A 26,663-nucleotide genomic window follows, 5' to 3' on the forward strand; every position below is an offset into this window, starting at 1 on the left:
TTGGCTGTTTTCAACTAACAATTCGCATTCCGGTATATCCGTGAGACGGCAAATAACAATCAAGAAAAAATAAACTCTTGCAAGAAGTACGAATTTTCTATACGGATAACAAATAGTGGTTTGCGTCTGGATTAAAATCTAAAAACAAACAATAAATGATACCATGTTATTGATTTCGCTAGTGTGCCTCAAGGAAATAATCTCGGACTGCTATCATTATTCACTAATCTGCGCATGTATCTAGTTTTTGTGCGATATGTTCCAGTCAAGCTTATACCGTACTTTGAAGATAATCTAAATTCTCAGCGTTTTACTGGCAAAGTGCAGAAGATGAATTAATCTCACCTCTCTCTCGTTGTCGGATTTTGCCTTCTCCGAGAAGCCTGGAGATTTTTTTTCTGTTGCAGTGCGTTGCTACTTTGGTGTGTCCTCGAATAAGTATCAATTTTCTTTCATCTTTTTTTTCTACTGAATTCATGCTTTGAAGGTCGCGGAGCAATCCGTTTTTCGGTCGTCATTGCAGTCCGAGCTGCTGATACCGATCACTCGCGAGGACTCGTACTACCACCCGTATGTAGAACCGGAGGCAAAAATGAAGAAAAGAAAAAGTAATGCAATACCTGTATCCCAGAGCTTCATTTGCCCTCATGGGCAGTTGATGGCTCACGAGATTGAATGACTCGCGAGTGAGTTATGCAGAAAGACGATATGAGGCTCTGCGTTCTCGAGAGTGTAGGTAGCAGAATAACAGCACGCAGCAACGGCGGGCCTTTTTCTCCTGTGTAGACTCATCACTGCGACCAGTATCGTTGATTTATTGTGACATTGCCCGGGTGTTTGCTGTTCTATCCGTAGGTCCTGCATTTATTTTTGCTATACACTCAAATCTTTTTTTACCCGGTTTGTTTTTTTCGGTTACTCAAGAACGGTGCAACTTAGGGACCATTTGAAAACAACGTGACGAATGCCGTGCCTCTCCCAAATGTATTGATTGAGAAATAAATGAATGGTTCCTAAGTTGCCCCATTCTCAATAATCGAAAAACCAAATTGTGTAAAAAAAGTACTTGAGTGTAATCACTGTTGAGTGAGCGATTGAGCGATATTGAATTATATGCGTGCTTGTGTTTGGGTACACTTCCTTCAATGCTTTTCTTTACTTTACCCACTTCGTTCCACATGAAAGCGCTTCCCCAATTATAGCCATCCCTAGCGCACCAGTACATTTCACTATAAGAGTTATTTTTGCACTGTCAATAAGCCACATGCTAAAGTCACTTTGACATCGAATGGCCTGATTCTACTAAGATTCGAACCCATGACTATTCGCTTGTCAAAACAGACTCGGTAACTTTGCGGCTACAGAGCTTCCTTGTTTGCCTTACGCTTGCGTGAGTGGCGTAAGCGTAAAATGCTATGCTTTTCATACTCGCTTGCGCGAGAGCGGCAATTCAGCTTTTCGCTCAATTTACAACATTGCGTATGGAGCATTTCCACACGCTAAATGTTCTTAAAAAATTGAATCTCCTAAACTGAATTTGGAAATCTGAATCGCCGCTTTGTGACTTAGAATAAACTTAACCTACGTTTTTGATAGAGGAAAACATGCATTTTTCACAGATATTGGCAATTTTTTAACTGATGAATCATTTTTAAAAGGGTGTATTTATTTTTATACGACGTCGTCGTCAGCAGCCTTTCAAGCAAGGGTCTTGTTTCAACTCAATCTTGGGCCTCTCATCACCAATTTTCCAGTTGTTTCAGAAGTCGCAACTCAATTTAGACCTGGTCGAACCATTTTGCACGTTGAGCCCCCCGTGTTCCAGGTACCAGTTCATAAAGGCCCAAACAGAATGCAGAGTTAACGCATCCATCAGCGTCAATTTAACAGTAAACCCATGGGAAAACTGTCAGAATAACGCTGTTGGACGCGTTGACGCAGCATTCTGTTTGGTCCTTAAGGCTTTGCCACTCTCCGCTTTCAGTTTGTACTCCGCTAATAATCGTCCGCAGTATCTTTGACCCGAATACGGTGAGGACACGTATGTCCTCCGGATGCAGCATCACGGTTTCAAGTCCATAAAGAACCACTGGTTTAATAACAATTTTGTTCATCGTCAGCTTCATACGGCGACGTATACTTCTTGATCGTAGCGTTTTTCGAAGGGCGAAGTAGAGCCGATTTCCCGCTTGAATGCACCAGTGTTGTTGTCCGCAGTCACCAGCGATCCCAAATACACGAACTTATACAACTTCTAGTTTATTGTAGTCAACACTTACCGTCCATGGGAGGCACGCGTTTGTTTCCTTTAAGTCTCTTGCTTTCATGTATCACGTCGCGAAGTTCCTATCATAAAACCAAAGTCATCTTCAAAGCATATGAGTTGGCTACTGTTGGTGAAAATCATGCCTCTCATTTCGATGCCAGCTCGTTGAATCACCCCTTCAAGAGTGATATTGAATGGCACACAGGATAAGTCGTTAACTTGTCTCAACTCTCGCTGCGTCTCGAAGGGACTCGAGAGTGTCCTCGAGATGCGCATGAAACACTGGATCCAATGTACAGTGCAAGCACCATATTCAAAACAGTGCCTAATTCTGAACAGTTGCAAATTTTTCTTAAATATTGACAGAACTCTAGCTATTTAAACCATTTTAATAATATAAAATCATCAGATGAGGCGATTAAATTGTTTAAATAGCTAGAATTTTGGCAATATTTATGAAAAATTTGCAACTGTTGGGAATTAGGCATTGTTTTGAAAATGTTGCTTGCACGGTACCTCCGATCAGTCGCGTCAGTTTATCCGGAAAAGTGTGCATTATCTGGCATAGCTGTTCTAGATCGACTGTATCGTATGCTGCTTTGAAGTCAATAAAGATGTGATGCGTGGGCACGTTGCACTCCCGATATTTATGCAAGATCTGTCGGATGGTAAAATCTACAAGGTAATTAATAATAACTGTCAGTGTTTTTTGGACGAATTTAATTAAAAATGGGTTAATCACAGATGCGTCTGAATATTTTTCGTTTAGAGTGTAGTCAAATGACAACATAGCTTGCGAGTTTGTTTTTAATTTTCATTTGTTTAAGAGTCGTAGTAATCATGGATGCAAAAAGGAAACTTGTGATAAGTCTGTTTTCGAAAAATTTTCGACCGTGTGATATTTTAAAGAAGCTAGAGCCATCCGGAATAAACGAAAGATTAATCGTTCGTACCATCAAGCGATACAAGGAAACCGGTTCTTGGAAAATACTCCCCAAACCTGGCCGTACACGCACTGTATGGGCACCGGAAGTCATCAAATCTGAGACGAGACGTGACAACTGGTTTCTTTGTCTTCTTTTCAGCAAACTTTCGATAGTTTTCTCATGTTGCCTAGCAGTTTTACCAAAAGTTATGAATATGTTGTTTTTGACAACACTGCTGAGTGTTGTTTCTGTGTTTTTTTATGCTTGCAAAGCAGTCCACATCGGCCAATCAGCGGTTGGTCTAATATGGTCTGAAAATCTGCTACTAGTTGACACGTCTCGTTGCAGCATCAAATGAGTAAGAGAGCGAATTCGACGGAAACCAGATCAGTCTGGTCGTATGATTCCCAAGGAAGTAAGAATTTCGCAGCCAACTATGATGAATATTTTGAAAGATGATCTTCGACTGATTCCATACTAAAATAACGGGTGCACGGTTTGACTGAAAAGCAGAAGGTTACCACAATTCGGACGAAAAAATGTTCCTGTTCAGGAACAGCACAACCAACAAAATGATCGGATATATGCAGCACATCATTCTGATATACCCCGGGACAAACAAACTGGCTGTTCAAAGGTTCCAGAATGTTTCCACGATGATGGTATGGGAATGTTTCTCCAAAAATTTGAAGGTTCTATTGTTGTTTATTAAAGCTGGTATTAAAATCTACAATAAATATTACATCGACACTGTTTTGAAGAACCATTGCTTCCTATCGTCAAAAAACGCTAAAAGAATGCAACGTACTGCTTCCAACAAGATCCTGCACCGTCTCACCAGCCGAAAGCTCACAGGCTTGGTGTGACGACGATTTTCCGGATTTTATGTTTTCGAACGAGAACGAGTTGCCTCTTCGCCTGATTTGAATCCTTTCGGCATAACATTACAAGTCAGGGATTGAATTTTTTCTCACCTAAAATTAAAGAAAAACGCACACGATTCGTCGTAAACCAGCGCATGGTATACGGTAACTAGCCTTCCGGGCCTCGGATGAAGTTCGTGTTTTACGACCAATTTCTACACCTTTGTAACAAAGGAAAAACATCTGCGCTGCTTTGAAGAAGACATCAACCAGGAAGCGTCGAAACGTAAGAAAGTTATTACATAAATATTCCTCCAAACGAAATTACCAGTCGTAATTTCATATTACTGTATGCTATGGATTGATTTGATAAGATCAATTTAAAAATAAAGGCAAAATAGGATGCAGCTAAACGAATAGCCATTATTTTTTGCTGGTTATATTGTACACAAATAATTTATTAATGCACATTCATGTTTTAATTACATACAAAAAAAATTAGTACGCGCTAGTTACAGCGGAATTCATCGGATGGCGGAATGAAGCGATTCGAAAGTAAGGTCGGTTGCATATTTTCACAACACCTTTTTTTGTATACCAATGTGAAAAGCTCGTTACTGTTGAGCTTTAAAGTTTTTAATTGTGCAACATGAACACACACCATTCGAGTGATCCAATAAAAGTTATCTGACTGAATGGCTGGTCGTTGCCATTGCTTTGCGAGCTGTAATTTCCCAGTTTAATAAAATAGTGATGTTTAAATGAAATTAAACAAGATATGCTTCATTTCAAAATTAATTTTATTTGTTAAGCAAGTTCCGGGTGCCTTTTTAACGTACTGCGAACAATCAACATGTTGGCTGTATAGCTTCAAATGTTGCGGATATTAAAAACGCCGCAATGTGATTGTATGGAATCGGGAAATTATGTGGCCAGCCAGCACCACTGAGAGTTACTCGTTCTGTTGGCTTAAACAAATAAACCGCTGACCTAGCTTGCTCTCTCTCTGACACCGAACAAACCAATTGAGACACCATCTGCGTTTGATACAGAAAATGGTTAGCTTGGCATTCCTAGTCGGAACTTTTCTACTCCTGAAGGCATCCCTTTCGATGCCCTTTATGTCAATCAGCAATCTTGCTGTTCTAATTGTTTGTTTTACACTCCAAATTAGCCTGTTTATAATCCATCTTATTTAAATTATGATTCATGTGCACCAGCTTCAACTGCCCTCAAATTCCTATATCGTATAGTTTTTATTGGTAGGAAATGTTCGAAACTTCATTAGCAAAAATTTCTATGTGTATCTAAAATCAGGATCCGATCATGATTACTATCTATCCAATCATATCATGAATACGTAAAATGCTTACGTACACTCTACAATGCTTCGCATCAGCTTTTAAGAACAACAGCACAAGTAAACAAAGATCGTAAACTTTTTCGTATTTTGGTTACGATAAATTACACCGACCAAGTCGAGTTGCTGCTCTAGCTCAGTGCTACTAAACTTCTACAACTTTCGATACAGGCAGGCTCTACCCGAAGCAACAAGTTTCTTCGTACTTGCAATTCATCAAGCAACAGTCCCGCTTGATGACGATGATGATGCTTAGCTTAGAAAGTACTTCTAGTCTGATGTCGAAGTGCAACGAAGTGTAGGTGTTCGGTACGGGTAAAACGAAAGCTTTGCGTATATATCCTGCTGTATAAATACTCTGGCAAGAACAAACGTATGCACACTGTGGTAGTAAAAAAAATGCATCATACACCTGCAAACTGCTGTTCAGAGGCCAGTTAGCTATTCATTTGCTTCTAACGAAAAAAAATGCATTCAGGGCGCAGTCTATGTATGTGCTAACTGAGCGGGTGTTAATTAAAATTCTGCAAACTGGACCCCGGCTGTTCAGGCTTAGAAACAACCGGACTCAATTATGTTAGGTCTTGTTTTTACTCCATGCGGAGTGTCCGGAATATGTGATGAATATGCTTGGTTAGAGTCTGTCAGTAGAATAGTGCTGCTGAATTGCAGACTACCGCATGTACAAAAAAAAGCCTTAGCACAAGTTTTCACCGTAAGGAATCAAAGAATGAATGCATGATTTGAGCTCACACATCGTTATGGGTTTAGTCGTGTAATCGTCAAGTAGCTCTTTTAAAGGACACTTAAACAACAAAGTTTCAAAGTCAACTTTTCAGCCATTTTCTATACATTGAATGAATTTCAGAATGACAATAAATGAAACTTTAAAAGTAGGATCCTTGGTGCAGCAAAACATTGAACGAGAATTCTAGTACGGTCATACTCGAACAGAGCCAACAAGTCGAATAAACACCCAATTTTTCGTCTTGTGAAACATTCACCATTCACGGTAAGCTACCCCGTTTCGACTCGAGTAAAACATAACCGAACAACCATTCTATGCACTGGCGTGCCTAAGTTGGGGTAAACTAGGGGAACGTGGTCCACATTCTCTTTAAAATTTAGTATAAAAGAAAATAACTTCTATTACCCAGATGTTCACAGTTTTCAATTTAATCTGTCACTACTTTTGCGGTTATTTATCTGTTTTATGACGTCACAAAACACACGGCATAGCTAAAGAGAAACAACACGAGAGAGAGAAAAGAAGACGGCATAGCTAAAGAGAAACAACACGAGAGAAAGAAAAAAAGAAGAAAAACTGGCATGAAAAATAGAAAAACGAAGGAAATATCGTGACAGAATGTAAGAAAACACGGGACATAAAAAAATAAAGAGGAAAAAAATAAAAGAAAACTAGATAAAAAAGGAGAAAATTACCGCCCAGTTAGCTTTGAGGTACGATGCTGGTCTAACAAGCCAGTTGTCATATGTTCGAATCTCGGCTAGGCGGTGCTGCTAGATAGAGTCAGTAGGGTTATTGCACTAGCCCCGTAACTGTCCTGTACTCTAACAATCGGTCGTGAAGTCTGTCGATAAAGAATGGTCAAGTCTAAGCAAGACGTTTAAGCCCAAGGCTTTGCTTTTAGAAAACCAGAAAAACAAAAGGAGTTAGAACGGGAACATGAAAGTTGAGAAACAAGAAAAGGAAAAGAGGAGAATGGAGAGAAAAACGATATCGGAAAACAAATTAGATGAAACAAAAAACATAACTTGGTACAAAAAAGTAGGAAAATCAGGATATAATAAGAAGAAAAACGGAACAGTCGAAAAGAAGAAAAGGAAAAGGCGCCCACAGGACAAAAATTGCCAAAAGTGGTGGAAAACCCGTCAAGAAAAAGAGAGACAACAAAACAAGAAGAGACAGACGGTACAGAAAAGAAGAGAGACCTAAATGGATAAGAATAACGAATGTAAATAACGAGAGAGGATATGAGAAAAGCGAGAAACAGAGGTCAAACAGTATGTAAAAGCAGAAATATGGGACAAAATGGGAGTGGAATGCGAAAATGGGGCGAAAAGAAGAAACGAAAAACAAGAAAAATGTACCCGAAAAAGGTAATTGGAACCAGACGAAGATAAAAAGGAACCCGGAGAGCAAAGTAAAAAAAGAGTGCTAAAAACTGAATAAAAAAGCAAAGCCTTTGGTGTACATTCCGCTTACGGAACTTGACCTTATGTGACTTCGCAGTCAGCTGTTAGGGTACAGGGCCAATTGCGGGCCTATTGACTTGTATAGCCTGTCCCGGTTAAGATTCAAATATGCAACAACTCTCAAGTAACAATTTGGGGTTTATTACACTCTTATGATGGTATTTAAAACCGAAAATGGTCTTGAAGACCACCACAAGTGTACAATAAAACTTACATTGTTGCTTGGGCTGGCTTATTAGACCAGCATCGTACCTCGAGACCAACTGGGAGGACACCAAAAACAGAATAAACGTGACAGAAAAGAAGTACAAAATGGGGCATCTAAAAGAGAAAGAACAGAACAGACGAAAATGCAAAATGAATCTCCTAACAAGAGTTAGAAAAAGACAAAAACTGGAATTGGGAAAAGGGGAAAATAAAATACGAAAACGACAAAGAAAATTAGAAAAAAATGAGTAAAAAGCAGAAGAAAAAACAAGACTAAAAAATGGGACAGGAAACAAAGAAAAATGGAACTTGGACAGTACATGTAAACACAGGACAGCAAAAACAGAAAAACGAGAGAAAAAGAAGAAATTCGAAAGGAAAGATTAAAGCGAGAGCGAAAACCAAGAAAACGGTACAGAAAATGAGAACAAATGAAACAAAAAGTGGATAAACAAGATTGAAAAAAAAAGAGGAACAGAAAGATGTAAAAGGTGTGGAATAGTAAGACTAAATCAAGTCTAATTTAATGTCCTACGTCAAGTTCAATTTCAGGTCCATTTAAATGTCCGATTTTAGCCCATTTTAAGTCTAATTTTAATTAATTTAATTCATTTTAAGTGCAATTTTAAGTCAAATTTAAACTCGGATTTCAAGTTCAATATCTAGTACAATTTGAATTTCAAGTCTCATCTCAAGTCCAAGTTAAATCCATTTTACGTTCATTTTAAATTCCAATTGTAAGTTCAATTTCAATCATGATTCTAAATTCAATTTGAACTTTATTTTCAAAACCAATTTCAAGTCTATTTCCAACTTCAAATAAAATTTTAAATAAAAACTTTAATTTCTCTTTTAAGTCCGATCCAGTCGGACCCCAAATAAATCCAGTCCACCCCAATTTTAAGTACATTTTCAACGCTAATTTTTAGCATTCCAATTCCAAGTAATTTCAAGTCCAATTCCAACTTTGATTTTAAATCCAATTACGCTGGAGTCCGTAGTTTTCAACCTAATCGGCCGGTATTTTTGTGACATGTAGTAAAAGAGGGAACGTGGAAGCCCAAGTGGTGTTGGTGCCGAGGTGGAGTTAGATGGGGAACGATATGAAGTAGTGGAGGAATTAATATACCTTGGTACACTCGTGACCAGGGATGCCACATATAATTCTCTGTTTTTTGTTGGAAAAATGTGACAATCTGTACGGCGAGGAAAAATATCTGTGCAAAAATCTATCCAATGCAAAACAATGAGAGTGAAAGAGAAAGAGAGTCATTTTGCTGACTCTTTCCGTCTCTTTCACTCTCATGTAAAAGCTCAAAAATCTGTTTAATTTGTGTAATTTGGCGAAAATCTGTATTCTATGCATACAGATTCTGTACAGGCAATTTCTTTCAAATATCTGTTAAACACAGAATAATCTGTGCATGTGGCAACCCTGCTCGTGACATGTGACAACGATGTAAGCCGCGAAGTGAAACGACGAGTTGCAGTCGCGAATCGGGCTTTCTACGGATTAAGTAGCCAGCTGAAGTCCCGTAGTTTGCAAATTCGCATAAGACTAACACTAACACTAACGCAGAACACTAATCCTCCCGGTGGCCCTTTACGGACACGAATCATGGACGCAAAAGGAAGCTGATCGTCAAGTGATTAGGGTTTTTGAGCGAAAAATATAAATTGAGTGATTTATACTTGGTGGCAAAATGGAAAATGGAGTGTGGCGCAGACGCATGAATCACGAGCTGTACCCAGTATACAAATATGCTGATATAGTAAAGGTAGTGCAATGTGGCAGGCTGTGGTGGGCTGGACACGTGGCCAGAATGCCCGACGAAAGAGTAGCCAAAACTATTTTAAGCAGAGAACCAGGAAGAGGCCGAAGACTCCGAGGCAGACCCCGCATCTGGTGGGTGTGTGCTGTCGAAGACGATGCACGTACAAGTGGTGTTCGTGGCGCTTGGAGAACGGCAGCCCAGGACCGACGGTACTGGAGGACCATAATTCGTTCGGCGCAGGTTTGGTAACGGACCGTTAAAGTAGGTAAGTCAAAGAGAGTGGCAGAGGCGTATGAATCACGAGCTACAGGCAATGCTTGGTGAGATTCCTATCGTACATGGCGATAGTTGGGAGAGTACGGTGGGCCGGCCACGTCGCAAGAATAGAGGGGCCCAACGTGCTAGATGGTCGACCAGGTTGAAGCCGACTTGCGTGTGTCGAGGCGCGCAATGAATTGGTGACGAGTAGCCCAGGACCGAGTATAATGGAGAGGAATTCTTGATAGCCACTGTGGCTCTCGGCTGCTAAAGTAAGTAATAAAAGATTCACCATCTTACGATTACACCATTGTTACAGGCCAAAACATTATTCCGAAAAGTCGGGTGCCCCACCTTTGGTTTATGTCTAGCCACGCTAGTGATGCTATGTGGTAATAGAAGCGACTAATCCGCTTAACACACAGATCTGGCGATGAAAGAAACCACCACCGCACCCGTCTCTTGCTGGTCTGTTATCTTTGCGGATCTAATTCTCTGCCATTTTTAGAGCGCTTTGAAAAGGCTTTCTTTTCGAAACAAGTAAATCATGCGACGACGACCGACGCGACGGTGACGGCGGCGGATGGACAAAATCTTTCTGGGGGACGAACACTAAACGGACCCAACCGTCCATTTTAGCAGTCAGTGGGCGCTGCTGGGCGCTCTGCTGATTAATATTCTCGACCAGATTCACGAAAAGTGATTCTTTTGACGCTATTGATTGAAAGGGACGAGCTCGCCTTTTCTCTTCCACTTATCACTTCTAGTCAGGCATTTCGGTGCCATTCGTCTATTCACGGTGTATGTCGGTCGGTATGCACGTCGGCATTCGAGGCGCACGGCGCAAAGCGCTGCTGCAATCCCTTCGACACTACCGCCGCACGACATCATCCAACGTGAGTGTGGTGCCGATTATTCCGCTCACATGTATTGTTCTTCCAAAGCTTTTTGCCCGCATCATGTGTACGTGAAACAAGATTCAGATACTGCATTTGGACCGAATTTCGCCCGGTAATCCCGAGCATATGTTTCGGTTCAGATGGTGCACGTTATGCTATTGCAGCTAGGACAATTGCAATTCGGTGGAAGAAAGAAAAAAAAACCGGTGCAAATGCACCTCTCTGTGTCGATTGTTCTTTCTCGGGTCGAGTTTATGTGGTTTGGTTCAGAATGTGTGCTTCCCACAAAACTGTCATGCCAAGTTGGATTTGCGGTCAACTGGGGTTGTTTAATTTTGAAGTAATTTATGTTGAATTTATTTATGAAGGAATCTTAAATTCTGTGCTTATTTTAAAATTTAAATTAAGGATTCCAAAATCACATACATCTTTGTTCGACCGTGACACAGCATCGTAACTACATGACTTTTCCCGCTTGACGTAGATAAAAAATACCACCGGCAAAGCTCTATACAGAATACATTTTGATAACCCCACAATTTTCCCGAATATTCACGCGAGCTGTCGGATTTGTCACATATTAAAATGTATTCTAGTTCTAGGGTTTTGGTATCAGCCATATGACGTTATAGTGGATACATCGATGCCTTGTAGTCTGTCTGTCGATATGCGTGTAGGCATGCAGCAGCACGTGTGTAAAATGGAAAATCTGTGCCGAAACTGCTCGCCAAATTAGTATATTCGCGTCATTTCAGATAGTTGTATATGTTAATCAGATGCTTGTAGTATTACGTAACCACATCAGTTTTTTGCCGTTTTGTAGCATTCAAAAACTACTGCAGCTGAGAAAAACATAAAATTCTTCCAAAATTGTTTTGCGATGCAGAATACAGGAGTCCTCTAATTTCAAAATTTGAGCGGTATGAGATAGCGTCACTACCATCATTATATTATGTCTACAAGTTCAAAACTGGTCGTTGTCGTTCGTGGTAATTGGACTTTTTTTTAATTTTTCAAGAAATCCAAAAGTTTTTCAGTTTTGCGTGTTTATTGGAGATACAAACTCGGTGCGTTTTATTAAAGTCAAAAATTCATTTATTTCAAATCAACAGATCAATTAGAGTATTACCCCACGTTTGTACTACGATAGCATTCGTCGGAACAATAAGGAGAAGGAGCAATATCCAGACCAGAGAGTACACCGAATGCGGCAAAACATACACTTGGCTGTTTCCAAATACTATGCATCAATATCAATATTCATCATCATCATCAATCAATACTCATCGTGCATAAAATTTTGATGTCGCGGGTGTAAAGCTAAACCAGACGAATAGAGTAGGATATGCACGGCCGTCAATATGACCCCCCCCCCCCAGAAGAAAATTTGTTCTACACTTTCAAACTTGAAATTTCACAGCCAGCTGTTTGGAGCACAGGAAAATTTACGGGGCTGGTTGTACGATCCTCGTCGTCGTTGTCAGTAGCTTAGAAGCGGGGGTGGTTTCTGCTGTTTTAAGCTCCAGTTAACGCGATCTTGAGTTACTCGTTACCTTTTAGACCTGGACGCGCCATCTCGTACGTTGAGTCTCTCTGTTCTAGGTGCCGGGGGGGTTGTTGTATAGAAACATTTTCCTGAAGACGTGTCCGGTTCACCATAGTTTAACGACTTTCTCCAAATATACGTTGGTAATCTCTCTAAGCAGTGCCTGTTGCTCTTCATTCATACACCTCCGCTGCTCTTCGCTTTCAGCTTGTACTCCGCAAAAATGTCGTGCGCAAAGGCATCATCCATGAGTATTGTCAAATCCCTAACGGCGGCTTAAAGCCAAGACACAATGCATACGGATTTGACTACTTTGCCGAAAATTGATAGAAAACCAATGGAAAAACTGTCAAATTGCAGCAACGTAGTAGAATCTATATGCATTGTGTCTAGGACTTTACACGCTTTTGATCGCAGTGTTTTGCAAAGGGAAAAGTAGGCTCGATGTCCTACCCGAATAAGCCGCTGGATTTCTTTATTTGTGTTGTTGTCCGTGGCTACCGATCGCTGGTAGCCACATACACGAATTCATCTAGCACTTCGAGTTCGTCGCTGTAAACAATTACCGTCAGCGAAAAAGACACGTTCGCGTCGTTTGAGCCTCTGTTATTCATGTATTTGGTCTCCGACACGTTCATTTTAATCTCAGTCCTCCTAGCCTTCGCTTCCAGTTTAGTGCAAATGTCCTCCGCCATCTGTCACTTGCGTAGCCAAGAAGTTTGCTACCATTACTGAAAATCAAATCTCTAATCAATAATATAATTTTTTCTTCGCACACTGGAGACAAAAGACTATTTGCTCCGTATCCGGAATATCTGACGGGCGATTATGTGGACTGAAACGATTTGCTCCGTATGCGTTCGGTAGTGCTGCGGCAGAAAAATCAGGGGGGTTGTGTACAAGACACGACCGCATATATAGGTGACGCAGGACTACGTAAGTCTCTTTGTAGTGATAGTGGCATGTATTCATGCTTGTAATCATTCGATTTTTCATGTATTAACAAAATCAAGAATACAAACTATTGCTTTCCTGCTACCTTACTGAAATTAAAGATTGTTTTTATTACCCATGGTTCCCCACGTTGAAGGGATTTTACCAATTCAATCCTATTTTATCAACAGCACATCTTTGCACTACACTTCTAATGAAACGGCAAGCATGCGTATTACAGTGTCCCAAAATAGCACTATGTCAGAAAACCCGGGGGCTCACCCCTCAAATGATAGCTTAGGGTGTCACAACAAAACTTTTATATGAAGTCAACATTGGTTGCCGCGATTTAGGGGTCGCATATTTGAGTTTTATGAAAAAATGGCATTTTTCAGGAGTAAATTCAAAAAAATATTTTTAGAAATGTAATAATAGATGAAACAAGGTACCTAACTATTTTTTTCACAATCATTGGGATCTCATACATTCATAAAAAAGTAATGGTAGCATGTCTGGAGTCATATTTGGTTACAAAAATTTATTGAATTTGGGATAAATTTAAAATTTTCGAATTTTCATTTAAATAAACGTCAAAACAGGGTATCGAACAGTATCTTAGAGCAACGTAGCTATACTGTGTAGATGGGAAATTTTATGACGAACAACTTTGCCGAAAAAAGTAAAGATGTATCTTTAAATCTCGCTGAGATATTCACCGTTTTCTGAAGGCGGAACAAAACACATTTCTGTAATTTTCAAATTTTAGCAGTTTCAGGTGAAAGAGGTAATCTTATCTTATCTTATCTTATCTCACACTAACGCAGCCAATACTTGAAGGCATCCTGGAAAATGCCGATTGCTTAAATCGGTCATTTTTCTTGTCAACGGCCAGGCCAACTGCGCAGCATGTACCGCAGAGAGAATTCCAAAGAATTAAGTGGAATTAAAAATGATACTTAATTCCATTCAACTCATTGAAATCAAGGGGAAGGAAGAAAGCGTGGACCTCCCGTACCAAACGCTTCCCTTGAAGATATTGATTAATTTACAGATTACAAATTGTAGTCGTTGGGAGTATCTTTGCTAATAAAGGTTAAGTGATACTCCGGACCCTCGGGGATGAACTTATGGCATTAACCATAGTCTGGCTGCAATAGGCCAAGGTTATAGCGCCTTTTTTTCGCTCTCTGAAAATTGAAAAATTCCGTCTACCTGGCATCATTTTAATTACTTAGTAAAAGAATAAAATTTAGAAATAATAAAATATATGAATGCAGGAAAATCAAATATATAAACGAGTGAAGTTATGAAACGACCTCACCGGCATTTGTTTCTTCGTCCAATCCATTAAATCCCGCCACTGAACAGCATTTTCGATTAAACTTGAAACAGTTTAAAGTCCTATTCGAAAGGTAGGTTTTGGGTGCCTCCGGGGCAGAACTTCATAAACCGCAAAAGTCACTACCGTATGCACAAGCGTAAATTCGGACCGCTTCCAGTAACAGTTGCCTCCAGTAATTCCGTCTGCATCCAAACATGTAACTTGTTTGTCACTATCTTCAAGGCACATGCTAATTCTATATCTGCTGCCGCTGGCCGAAAAACTAATCTGTTTGATTATTTTAACAACTAATCTGCTTGATTATTTCCAACTTCCCAATCCGTACGGAACCGATAATTCGTTTTATTAAATATTGTTTTACAAACTGTAAGAAAAATTTTGACAGCGAAAAATTTTGCTGCCGTCCACACGCGCTGTTTACTGCGATCTTCAATTACAAGTAATCTTAGCAGTTTCAGGTGAAAGAGGTAAATGAAAAAACTTGAACTATTTACTCTAAACGTCACTTAGGTTTTTGATAAGAGGAAACATGCACCTTCCCAAAAATTTGGCACCATTTAGGCTCAAGAATCACTTCTAAAAAGGGCGTATTGATTTTAATAGGTACTATGTTTGAGAAATTGTATCTCCTGAAACTAGGTTTGCTCCATAATGAAGCCTAAGCGTGAGTTTTTGAAAATTGAGTTTTAAACATGAAAAAATAAATACTGAAAAAAAATTCACTATGCTCCAAAGTCAGGAAAAAATGTAAAATTAAAATATACAGGAAATGGTAACCTCGATTTTTTTGGAAAAATAGTGGTGATTGGATACATTTTGAGACTTTTTCTGAAATGGTGCAACATTTATCAAAGGATTTTGAAGAACAACGACTTTTATGAATATTTTGTAACCTAAGATTATTATTATATTTCTTATTATTATTCTTATATTTCTCGTTATACATATACCTATGTAATTTGAATTTGAAAAACAACTTCATATGTGCATGACAACACGTGTTCAAAATAATAATTAGCTTCTAAATGCAACCGTATTTAAGATATTAAAAAAAAAGTTTAATATATTTTATATTTTTATTATAAACGTGCCGTTTTCATATGTTATCCGCGTTATATTACCATGTTAGCAACTAGAATAAATATTACTAGAAATAATATTTGTCTGAATACACCTTGCTGATTCTACCATCTACTGATAGTACAAAAAGGATCAAAAAAAAATTTCAGTGTTTATTTTTTCAGGTTGAAAAATCAATTTTCTACAACTCACGCATCATTTTGGAGCAACCCTAGTTTCGGGAGATACGATTTTTCAAACATAGTACCTATTAAAATAAATACGCCCTTTTTTAAAGTGATTCTTGAGCCTAAATGGTGCCAAATTCTGTGGAAGGTGCATATTTCTTCTTATCCAACACGTAGGTAACGTTTAGAAGACATACTTCAAGTTTTATCATTTACCTTTTTCACGTGGAACTGCTAAAAATTGAAAATTGCGAAAATATGTTTGGTCCCGCCTTCAGAAAAACGTGAATACCTCAGCGAGATTTGAAGATACGTCCATACTTTCTTCGGCAAAGTTGTTCGTCATAAAATTTCCCATCTATACAGTATACGTACGTTACTCTGAGATACTGTTCGATACCCTGTTTTGACGTTTATTTAAATGAAATTTCGAAAATTTTAAATTTTTGCCGAATTCAATAAATTTTTGTAACCAAATATGACTCCAGACATGCCACCATAACTTTTTTATGAATGTATCAGATCCCAATGATTGTGAAAAAAATAGTTAAGTACCTTTTTTCACCTACTTTAACGTTTCTAAAAATATTTTTCTGAATTTACTCCTGCAAAATGTCATTTTTTCATAAAACTCAAATGTGCGACCCCTAAATCGCGGCAACCAATGTTGACGTCATATAAAAGTTTTGTTGTGACACCCTAAGCTATCATTTGAGGGGTGAGCCCCCGGGTTTTCTGACATAGTGCTATTTTGGGACACTCTAATGCGTATTCATACAGAGTATTATAACCGAACACTACAGCTGTAGCACATTCTTCCAACACAGATATCAAGTTCGCCGAGGTTTAATCGTCTCGCAGCAAAGAATTAGCGATCTGCGATCGATGGACAACGAACTTGTGTCATTTTTTTTGGCACACTTCCCTAACACAAACATCAAATTGGACTAGGTTTAATTGCGTTCGTAAGAAATCTGTTGGCACGAGGGGGCTTTGTTACTCTCTCTGGCGTACTTCCCAAGCAAGGACATCAAAATGGTCTAGGTTGAACCGCGGTGTTAAGAAATCTTGTTGAAATGAGGAAACTGTCACTTGTTTTGGCTTACTTCCCAAGCACAGATATCAAATTGGTATAGGTTTAGATCATCGTAAAGAATCTTCCAACCAATCACGTAGCGAGAATTCTGGTAAGACATAGGTTCATTATTTTCAATTTTTCAATAGTTCAACATCAAGAATCCATACTTTTCTTCATTTGGGTCAATTCTTAGAAGATTTTCCGATCGATTGGTGTAACAATATTGAAAATCGATCGGAAAACCGCTGAGCTATTAGCGCTCAAAACCTTTCATTTTTCGTGACGCTCGCATTTTTCGATTTTTTGGAATGACACCCTATCTCAAAACTTGCCGTAAGACGTAGTCCTACGTCAAAAAAAAAGATGAAATAAAACTGACGCTCATTCGGGGGCAAAGCAAAGCAGCAAAAAACTGCAAAAGCAAAAAAACTCGTCCTTTGCGGTAGAAGGTAACATACGACTAAGAGAGAGAGCAAATCAATTGGTCTGCTGCGCTATGCCTGTAAAACAGTGAGAATTGAGACTATTTTCAGAGCACAGCGGATGCCTGACTTGCGGATAGGCTATGTCAGATTTTTTCCGGTGGATGTGTGCTGTCGAAGACGATGCACAGTCAGCTGGTGTTCGTGGGGATTGGAGAACGGCACCCCGGGACCGATGGTACTGGAGGAACATAATTCGTTCGGTGCAGGATCGGTAACGGACCGTTGCCACTAAAGTAAAGTAAAGTAAGTAAGTATGTTTCATCATTTGTACATAGCGTTGAAAAAAGAGTACAAGTTGACGCTATATACGTGGACTTCTCAAAGGCCTTCGATCGTGTACCGCATAGACTCGTGGTAGAAAAATTGAAACGGTACGGGTTTCCGGATTGGTTTACAATATGGATTTTCTTGTACCCGTGTAAGCGCAGCGCGTCGGTGAGAATTGGGGGCACCATGTCATAGCCATTCGATATCTGCTCTGGCGTTCCGCAGGGCAGTCACCTCGACCCGTTGCTTTTCGTATTCTTAGAAATAAAAATAACCTCTAGATTAATGCAAAATTGAAATTGAAATGCTATTCCATGGAAGTTAAAAATATTTGAAGAACATTAACTTGACTAATCTCAATGATTAATTGGTCAAAAGTGGAACTAAACTGGTGGAACATTCAAGCAATTGAAGCAATTGGAAAAAAATACACCAATTTGAATTAAAATAATTTTAGAAACACTCTCAGTGTTGGTTGTTGCTGTCCCTGGTGAAATCTGCGATTTTTCAATTTATTTAGAAGAACAAACTACTTGATTTGTGTAACGTTTAAATGGCAGATAGAAGCATAATTACAAAATACGAAATATTTTCATGCTTTATATTTTTTAGAACTAGGATGAAACATGTAAACAGGGGTAATGATCGAAAAACGTAACATTGAACATACAATTTTTCAACTCTGAAATAGTTCTAAAGCTCTCCGTTCCTGATAAATAGCTAATTTGATTCAACAAATGCAGAACGTGTAAGCTTCAGAAAAAAGCTCATAGCTTCGGTTCCATATCGAACCCGTAATTTCCGCTTCTCCCAGAATACAGAAACCAACTTCTAGATCAAAACTCATATGCTATCATGAAGATGAACACCGTGTAGAGCCAACCAGTTTTTCCCCCCGATTTCCATAATGATGCATCGAAGTCAATAATGATGATATGGCAACCGAGTGAATGAACGAACGCGACCGTATGAATTTAATCTCGCTGAAGTCGGTCGCTGAAGCTCTGCCTGCCCCGCTGAAAGACCCAACCAAAGATGGGATCGAACTTGGCATACTGGCTGGCTTGCTGCTCGCTTGCCTTAACACAAACCAATGCGTATGCACAAACACAAAACCATCTTCGCTCATCGCTGTAGGTGCGTTCCGGATAGTAACCGGTTCGTTACGTTGAAGTTCGCCGCGTATGGCTTTGGTGACAACACTGGCATGCATACTTCCAATTGCAAATGCTCCGTACGATTCTGGATGATGGGATTATTGAATCTAATTTAAGTATTTCCAAACATGTCAGAACATAGTCAATATAGTACGATCAATGTCAAAACGTTGCTACTTAATTGGTTTGAACTTGCATTATAAGACTTGCCGTGAGTCACCTAATGATTGTGCTCCAACATTGGTGTGTGCGGTAGAAAGATATGAAATAACCGGTTACCGGTCGGGGCAAAGAACGAATGCCTGACCGGCGATGAAGGTTGCAAGTATGTTGTGGAGTGCACACCGTCACTTTTGCACCGGCATTTTCCCTCCAATCAAAACGACGATACCGGTTTCAGTTAGTTTATGCTTGCAAAGTAGTGATGCCTAGACAATAGTGGGACAACTAGCTAGGAAACGTGTCGAACGTGGATGAACCTTCATTCCGGAAGTACGCTTCTCACTCGACACAAAATAAACATATCCGCCCAATTGAAATGGACTTTCTACATAGATTTATTGCAATCAGACATGTACTGCACAATGCAACCACAAAATGAGACTTTTACTTTCACCCATCAATTCCGAAATGAGTGGAACACTTCGGCCCGATAAATAGAAACATCGGAGTGGAGTAAAATGTTTCAGTTCAGCACGAATGTGCTTGTGAAACGAGATCTATTTACACTTGGCGGTTTTATTATGGTTGAATTTAGCATAACTAAACATAGGTTTGAACAAAACTAGAAACAGTTACCGATGCGTGTCGTCGTTGGTCTCAAACTGTGCGAACTGGCTAATGCCACCACCGCCAACCACCCAGGAATGGAACGGAACAATGCACAATCGAATTCTCACAGGTGCACACAGACTTGAACTTGGTGTGTTTGGCAAAGCTACACCACGGGAAGTTCTCCACGGATATCGGTATGGCCCGTGTGATTGCAGTTGCCTAGTTTTTTGTCTGTTTCCCCGGCTCTATCCGATTAGTGCGGTGGAATCGTTGAAACCAGGGCATACTTTCACCCGGTATGCACCGGGCTGGCTTGGTAGTCGGTGGTTATCGGACAGAGAGAAGATATTCGATCTCCTCAGTGAATTATTAGTTGCAAAAATTAGAAAACAAACTAATTCAATTGTCTTGTTTTGCAGCGGAAAATTGCGTGCTTATGTCACGAAGTGTGATTAGTTGTGATGATCAAGGAATGAATCTCCAGTAGTTTGGATTAGATTGATGGTGTTCTACTTCACATAAGGTCACATTAGGATATTTTAAGCTCTATTTCGTTTGTGTATAAAGCAACCGAATTGAAAGTAAGCTGTATCTGAGAAAAACATTCGGATAAACTAGCGACCTTCTTGAAAAATTGCAATTCACATGCAAACCTTGATCGTCAGCAGTCATATTTTCGAAAGATCGTAGCGATCGTGCATGGTTATTATGCATGGTTGGCAAATTAGCATACCGGTTGCATATTGCACAAAATATGAGCCGTCTTTTCATTTTTGTACTGACTGCCTGCTCCATTCGAGAAAGTGATATCTTTTCTAGGATTGCTTTTTACGTACTTTTAATGTTTACTACAAACAACTGAACGGCAGTATGATTGTATTCGGTGATCGCTATAAAGCTTGCATTCGTCGGATACGTCTTTAGAAGACATCAATCACAAAGGGACGAATAGTGCACTGCATATTTGCTCTTCGTGGTGTTGCAATTTTCAACTGAACTATCATTATTTCTTGAAACTTTCAGGTAATAAAGTACAGCGTGCTTCTACTTCATTGCTTTATTGGATGTCCTGTCTATAACTGAATGCCTGCACCTTGCCATTGACATCACTCTTAAGGTATTGGGAAATAGTAGGACCAACTTTTGTTGATACTTTCACCGACTGTTTCATCAAAGCCAGTTTGTTTCCCATCACTTTAGAAGGTTTTTTACGTCCCCTAGCTTCTCAATCGGGCAAGTTTCGCCGCGTTCGATGTGTTGACGTCTTTTGGAACAAAAACGCCATTGTAATCTCTGTACCATTAATATTTTTTGAAGTTGAAAATTTATTCAGAAAAGTTGTAGATCATAACTAGTTCTTCAATCGTCCCATATATAACTTTTTCAAATTCTGCATGACTGTGACGGTACTGTCAACTGAATGTGAATTGAGTCAAAGTGATTGTGCCATCCCTGGTCGTGATCTACGGTTGGCTCATCTTACCGCACCCACAGTTGGCCTGTTAAATCAAGAACTTTTTGGCGAATTGGTCCTCCTTTTTCTTTCTTACCTACCCCAGCAGCTGCTTTGTATCCGTCTTGATGTAAGTCTCGTCGTCCATCACAGCGCATCTCGGTTTCGTTAGTCAGCTTCCTGACAAGTGTTTTAACCGCCGCGTTTTGCTTGTCGTTCCGGCTCGGAGCCTTCCAGAGCTTCAAAACGTGGAGACCTACACGTTTCATAGTTTATTGGACAAATCAGATGGAAAAATCCGCCTCGTTCGCCCCATCACGAATCTTAAGTTTCGGTTGATGGTTTAACAGACCGAACACCTTCTTGGCCTTTACCAGCTCAGCTGTCTTCGGTTTTACGCCGCTGTTTGACAGTCGTTGGGTCATCTGTACGAGAGGGAATACTCCACGAAGAGACAATAAAAAAATAAGATAAAGAGATGACGAATACGAGAAAATGCAGTAAACAGACTACAAAAAGACGGCGAAAACGTACCGAAAAGGCAACGGTTATATGCTGAATAAACAATGATAAAGGTAACGAAAAGACAACAACAGAGCAACGAAAAGACAACAAATAAACGACAAACAGACGGCGAACAGGTCATGAAAGGACAACGAAAAGACGACGGACACGACGAAGGGGTAAACACATGTAGACGAAAAGACTAAAGATGACAAAAATACGGTGAAAAGGTACCAAAAAAACTCCAATAAAGCTTAAAAAAATGCCCAAAAACAATGCAAAACGACGAAAAGAATATGAATAGATGTAGAGGCATTGAAGAGACCCATGTCATCCATGGATGGATGACAACCCATGTCGCTATGGTTAATAAGGGGGGTTGTGCAGACTTCTTTTGTCTAGCGCCTCTGTGGTTCAAAGGTATACGGGTACCAGTGAGCGACACGCCCTGGCAGGTGTTGTGGGTTCAAATCCGGTTATCTCTGATTACAGCTTGGTTCGACCCATGCACCTTCCAGCATTGGACAAAAGATAGGAGTCACAACGACAACTTGTTAAGCATAGCTACCTATTACCACCCCCCCCCCCCTTCCTTTCCACCCTTCCCCTTCATTCCCGAAAAAAATCCTTCTTCATTACTTTCCCTTACCGTCCCTTCATTAATTGTAGAATCATCGTTTCAAAAAAAAAATATTGAAGAGACACTAAATAGACAGTAGGGGTCAATCCCGGTGCAGTAGGTAGCATTCATGCCTCTCACGCCGAGGAACCGGGTACCAATTTCAAACCCGGCAGAAGTCGCGAATGACCTAAGCTGTTAAAGTGACTATAATAATAAAAAAAAGACAATAAAACATCGACCAAAAATGGTGTAAAAGGTTACAAATGAGTACGTCATTAAACCAAAAACTTCAAAGACGATAGAAATTAACAACAAACCTCTGAAAGTGCTTTTAGTGACTGCTTTTAAATCAGTATGTAGTTGACGAAGTTAACTTGCTTAAGCAGCATAATTACAATGAATGTTTAAGGGAAAAATAAATACATTATCTGGATTATCATTTACAACACTGATTCCGATTCGTAAATTTTCTCGAAAATAGTTGATAGCACCATTTATTGTGATGAATTAATTTACAGTATAATTGAGACTATGTACAGAATGGAAACTTTTTCGGCTTCGCAGTCGCAGTAAATAAGCAGAAAAACGGTGTTTTTCTCTTCTACCAACGTTTCGAATAATATGTATTCTTTATCAAGGCTCGAGAATGGACCATTTCTTTGTCAAGTGGTTCATCATTGCACGGTCACTATATAATCGCATGTACATATTAGCAATATAATTTTCAAACACACTTCAAAACTAAAACTTCGAACTCGTAGCACTTTTTGAAAAAAAGTATGTACAGAATTACAAGCAACTACTTGATGCAAGACAGCAAATGTATCGCTCAAAAAACTATTTTCAGATAAGACATAAGATAAGAGTCGCTGATTTTTCCCCGCATTGAGAATTGCTGCGTTATGTCACATGCACAAATATCCCTTCAGCCTTGTTTTCGTGCAAGACATCAGTTTAGAACAAATTCTTGGACTATACGGATGCAATCTTGCAAAACGAGTGGATGGTCGCTCACTTTTCTGTAACACTTCATATTTGGGAGATCAAATTGGACTAGTTTCAAGAATTAATCAATAAAATCGGTTGAATAAAAGGGGTGGTTAACAAAATTGTTTACTGTCAGGACGTTAAATTGGACTAAGTTCAATATTTAAGCGATCAAATCAGATCAAGGGGAAGCATGTTTTTACTCTTTAACGAAACTGTTTACTCTCAGGACATCCACTTGAACTAGTCTTATTAGAAAAGAATAATTTGTGATATGTTGTAGGGAAGGCATTCCACCTATTTCTAAAATCTTTCGTCACGGTCTTGGAAAGCAAAAGCGTGCTTACATGTGAATGGCTGATTGTTTAATTTTGACTGGGCTTGAATTATTAATTTTTGTAAATATTGTTTTTATCCTTAAATGTTGTAAGAGTGATACGTGTTTGTGTCTTGTCCATCAATTTTCGTATTGAATTAATGCTTATTCCAATAGTAATTTGCTAAATAGGATCTTTTTTCCCATGCGAATCAATGCGTAAAAAATTTTCCGATCGGTCGATGCAAAAATATTGAAAATCAACCAGGCGGAGATTTTTTGGAATGACACCCTACCTAGCCAAAACTTGCCGTAAGACGTAGATCATCCTAGTTGGCTAGGTTTCTTTGTAGGCAGCCTCACTCGTACCAAAGAATATAAAAACATTAAGTAAAATCGCTGATAACCGAGTAGTGAGCACTACTCACTGATTCGATTATCTGCAACCTTGGTGACGGATGGCCGGCCGCCGTTCGTTCATTGCAGCGGAATGTCTAGACACTGATTAGCTTTAAATTTCTATACGGCGAGCAAGTTACATTGTTTATCATCCATCAAAATAAGATGCTGGAAATCGTCCCATCCTTTTCATCGCACAGAACCGAGAGTCAAACAAATATTAACATCAAATCACCAGAATGAGATAATGATCTCCATTCAACACAAGATCATCATCATTGCCGTTTATTGTGTGGCTTTGCGTTTAGCACACTTACCGTGAAAAGGGTAGAGGAAAGCAGCAGCAACAGCAGCACCAGCGGAAGCCAGCAGCACTTAAGATTGCACCCCGACTGCGAGCGGACAACGCAACGTCGACAATTCAATACCACTGCAGAGTCCACACCAATCACATATGATAACAACCACTTTCGTAGCTTAGTTTACGGGTTTCTCCACAGTCCACACATCCGAAATGATTCCACTTTACCCAATTTTCTTCTGTGCCACCAATTAGCTGACTGTTGACGACCTCGAAAACGCTGCTATTTCCATTACCGTGCAAATGGAGCGCTATATTTATTTTTCAAATATTGGTCTGATGAGAAAACTAAATAGAAATTATCCCATGGAGCGCAGACACGATGGTTTTACGATTTGCTGATTATCATTATCATTTATGTTTTACTGCACTTCCCGAAAACAACTCTCTCTTCGGGAGCGCCTTCCTTTTGTACACGTACGCACTACTCAACTTCTACTTGTATTTCCACTTGAAGTGGTATTTCCGGATTATTATTTTTTTTCCACAATGCCTAACTAGCTCATCACTCCAATCACTACCCTTCAAACACTTTCCATTGCTTTCTTTATTAATCTATTGATATAAACCCAGTCGGAACACCAAACAGTGAAACCTACGCAAATCAAACCTTTCTCGCGTTCTATGTGTACCTACTTGCAAAACAATATTCTTCGACAGGCTCTCACATACACACAGCACACTCCTCCGTTGTCTATAGATGGATGACACGGTGTCAATAAAACACAAAAGACGAATGCAAAGACATCAGCATGTTGCCGCAATGTTTTTTCGGCCGCTGCAGGGCACAGTTTCACTTATTACTATCGACCAGTTTTGCGTTAATTCATCTTTTCAATTGCCGACATTATCTGCTCAATCCATTTGCGAAACGTGCTGCGACGATACGGAAAAATCTAATTGGAACAAATTCCAACAGGGCAGTTTTACACACGATACCTAGCAGAGCAGCACCGTTCGTACCGAACCGTTCACCTTCACGTCCACTACTTTTATGAAGGTATCAGCACCGTTGCTGCGGTGTTGATGCTCAATAATGCTTATACAGCGTTCACACCACAGCAACAGCACAGCAAGTATCGAAAAAGCTCCAACTAACGGTAGTGTGCGTGAAACATAGCATGGAAGCTGTACCTGTACGTCATCAGTTCGTACGGAAATGTCAAAACAAAACCTAGAGAGATGTTTGAATGTGGCGAATGCCAAAACGTTTGAAGTTTTACAATGAATTTTTATTCACTACAATAACAAAAAATAATTGTTCAGATTAGCAATTTGTTGTCTGTAGGAAAAAAATTAAATGCTTGTGTTTTGTTTATTTATTCTACACTCGGTTGGGTGAAGTTATGAAAGAAAATAAATGCGAAGAATAAGCATAATGAGTCTATAAGTCAAGGGGTGTGACATATACTGACGATATTCCATGCTGAAAAAAAAAAACATTCAAAACCGCTTGCGTATAAAACTGCGCCTTCCTCACGCGAACCACAATGTGTGTTTGCTGGACAATAGAACATTATTACAAATAGGAAAGCCACCAGGTAAATCAGTTTCCTACAATATGCCTACTGGACAATCTAAAAAAGTGCTAGAGAATGATTCTCAACAGATTGTAAAAATTCTTAGACGGTGCGAGCGCACAGTTACAAAGTTACAGTTTTGATTCAGGTCGAGAATAAAGCAACGTGGATGCAATCCACACTCCACATGGTCAATGAAAGAGCGGAAAAAGCGATGAAGCTGAAGAGACGCGGTAATCGTTATTGTGCTGTAGTACCGATAGACGTCTAAAACGCTTATAACCAGCGCCAGCTGAGAACCGATGGCTCGCGCGCTACACAAAATGATGGTTCCAGAATACCTCTTCAAAATTCAATTGAAAAGCTACTTTCAGGGCCAGCTGTTGGAAAAAAACTAGATTACAGCAGGCATTCTCCAGGGTACTATCCTGGGCCTAACCTTGTGGAACCCAATGTATGTAAAATGAAAGCTACCCAAGTCGACGGAGACTGTCGGCTTTGCAGACGACTTCGTACTGGTTGTGAAAGGCGTACCATTCGAGGAGATCGAAATGTTTCTGCAAATCGCACACCAGAAAACCGCGATGTTACTTGGCAATTGTAAAGCGATGCAGCGAATACTCATTAGAGTCGGAGTGTGCAGAACAGCCTCGAAACGCGAAGTAAAGAACCTCGGAGTCATGATCGACGACAGACTTTCAATAGCCACGTCAACTACATCTGCGAGAAGGCTGCGAAGTCGATCATTGCATTATCCAGGATCATGCCTAACAATTCTGCCCTAACCAGCGGGAAGTGAGGATTGTTAACAAGCGTATCTTTATCGATTCTCCGGGATGGCGGCCCAACTTGGATAGAAGCACTGAAAACGGACATACACGATTTCAACGCTTGAACTGTG

The 26,663-nt window shown here is 39.7% G+C and overlaps 1 protein-coding gene across 2 annotated transcripts in view; it reads right to left on the reverse strand.

Annotated features, from left to right (window-relative positions):
* LOC128744000 (polypeptide N-acetylgalactosaminyltransferase 5) overlaps positions 1 to 25,218 on the reverse strand; it is a 129,161-nt gene extending 103,943 nt beyond the window's left edge. For both annotated transcript variants that reach the window (XM_053840734.1, XM_053840733.1), the window contains exon 1: positions 24,199 to 25,218. The gene's annotated coding sequence lies outside the window, so the exon portion shown is untranslated. The remainder of the gene's footprint in view (positions 1 to 24,198) is intronic.
* Positions 25,219 to 26,663: the final 1,445 nt, after the last annotated feature.

The sequence above is a fragment of the Sabethes cyaneus genome, chromosome 3, assembly GCF_943734655.1.
Source record: "Sabethes cyaneus chromosome 3, idSabCyanKW18_F2, whole genome shotgun sequence".
Classification (NCBI taxonomy): Eukaryota; Metazoa; Arthropoda; class Insecta; order Diptera; family Culicidae; genus Sabethes; species Sabethes cyaneus.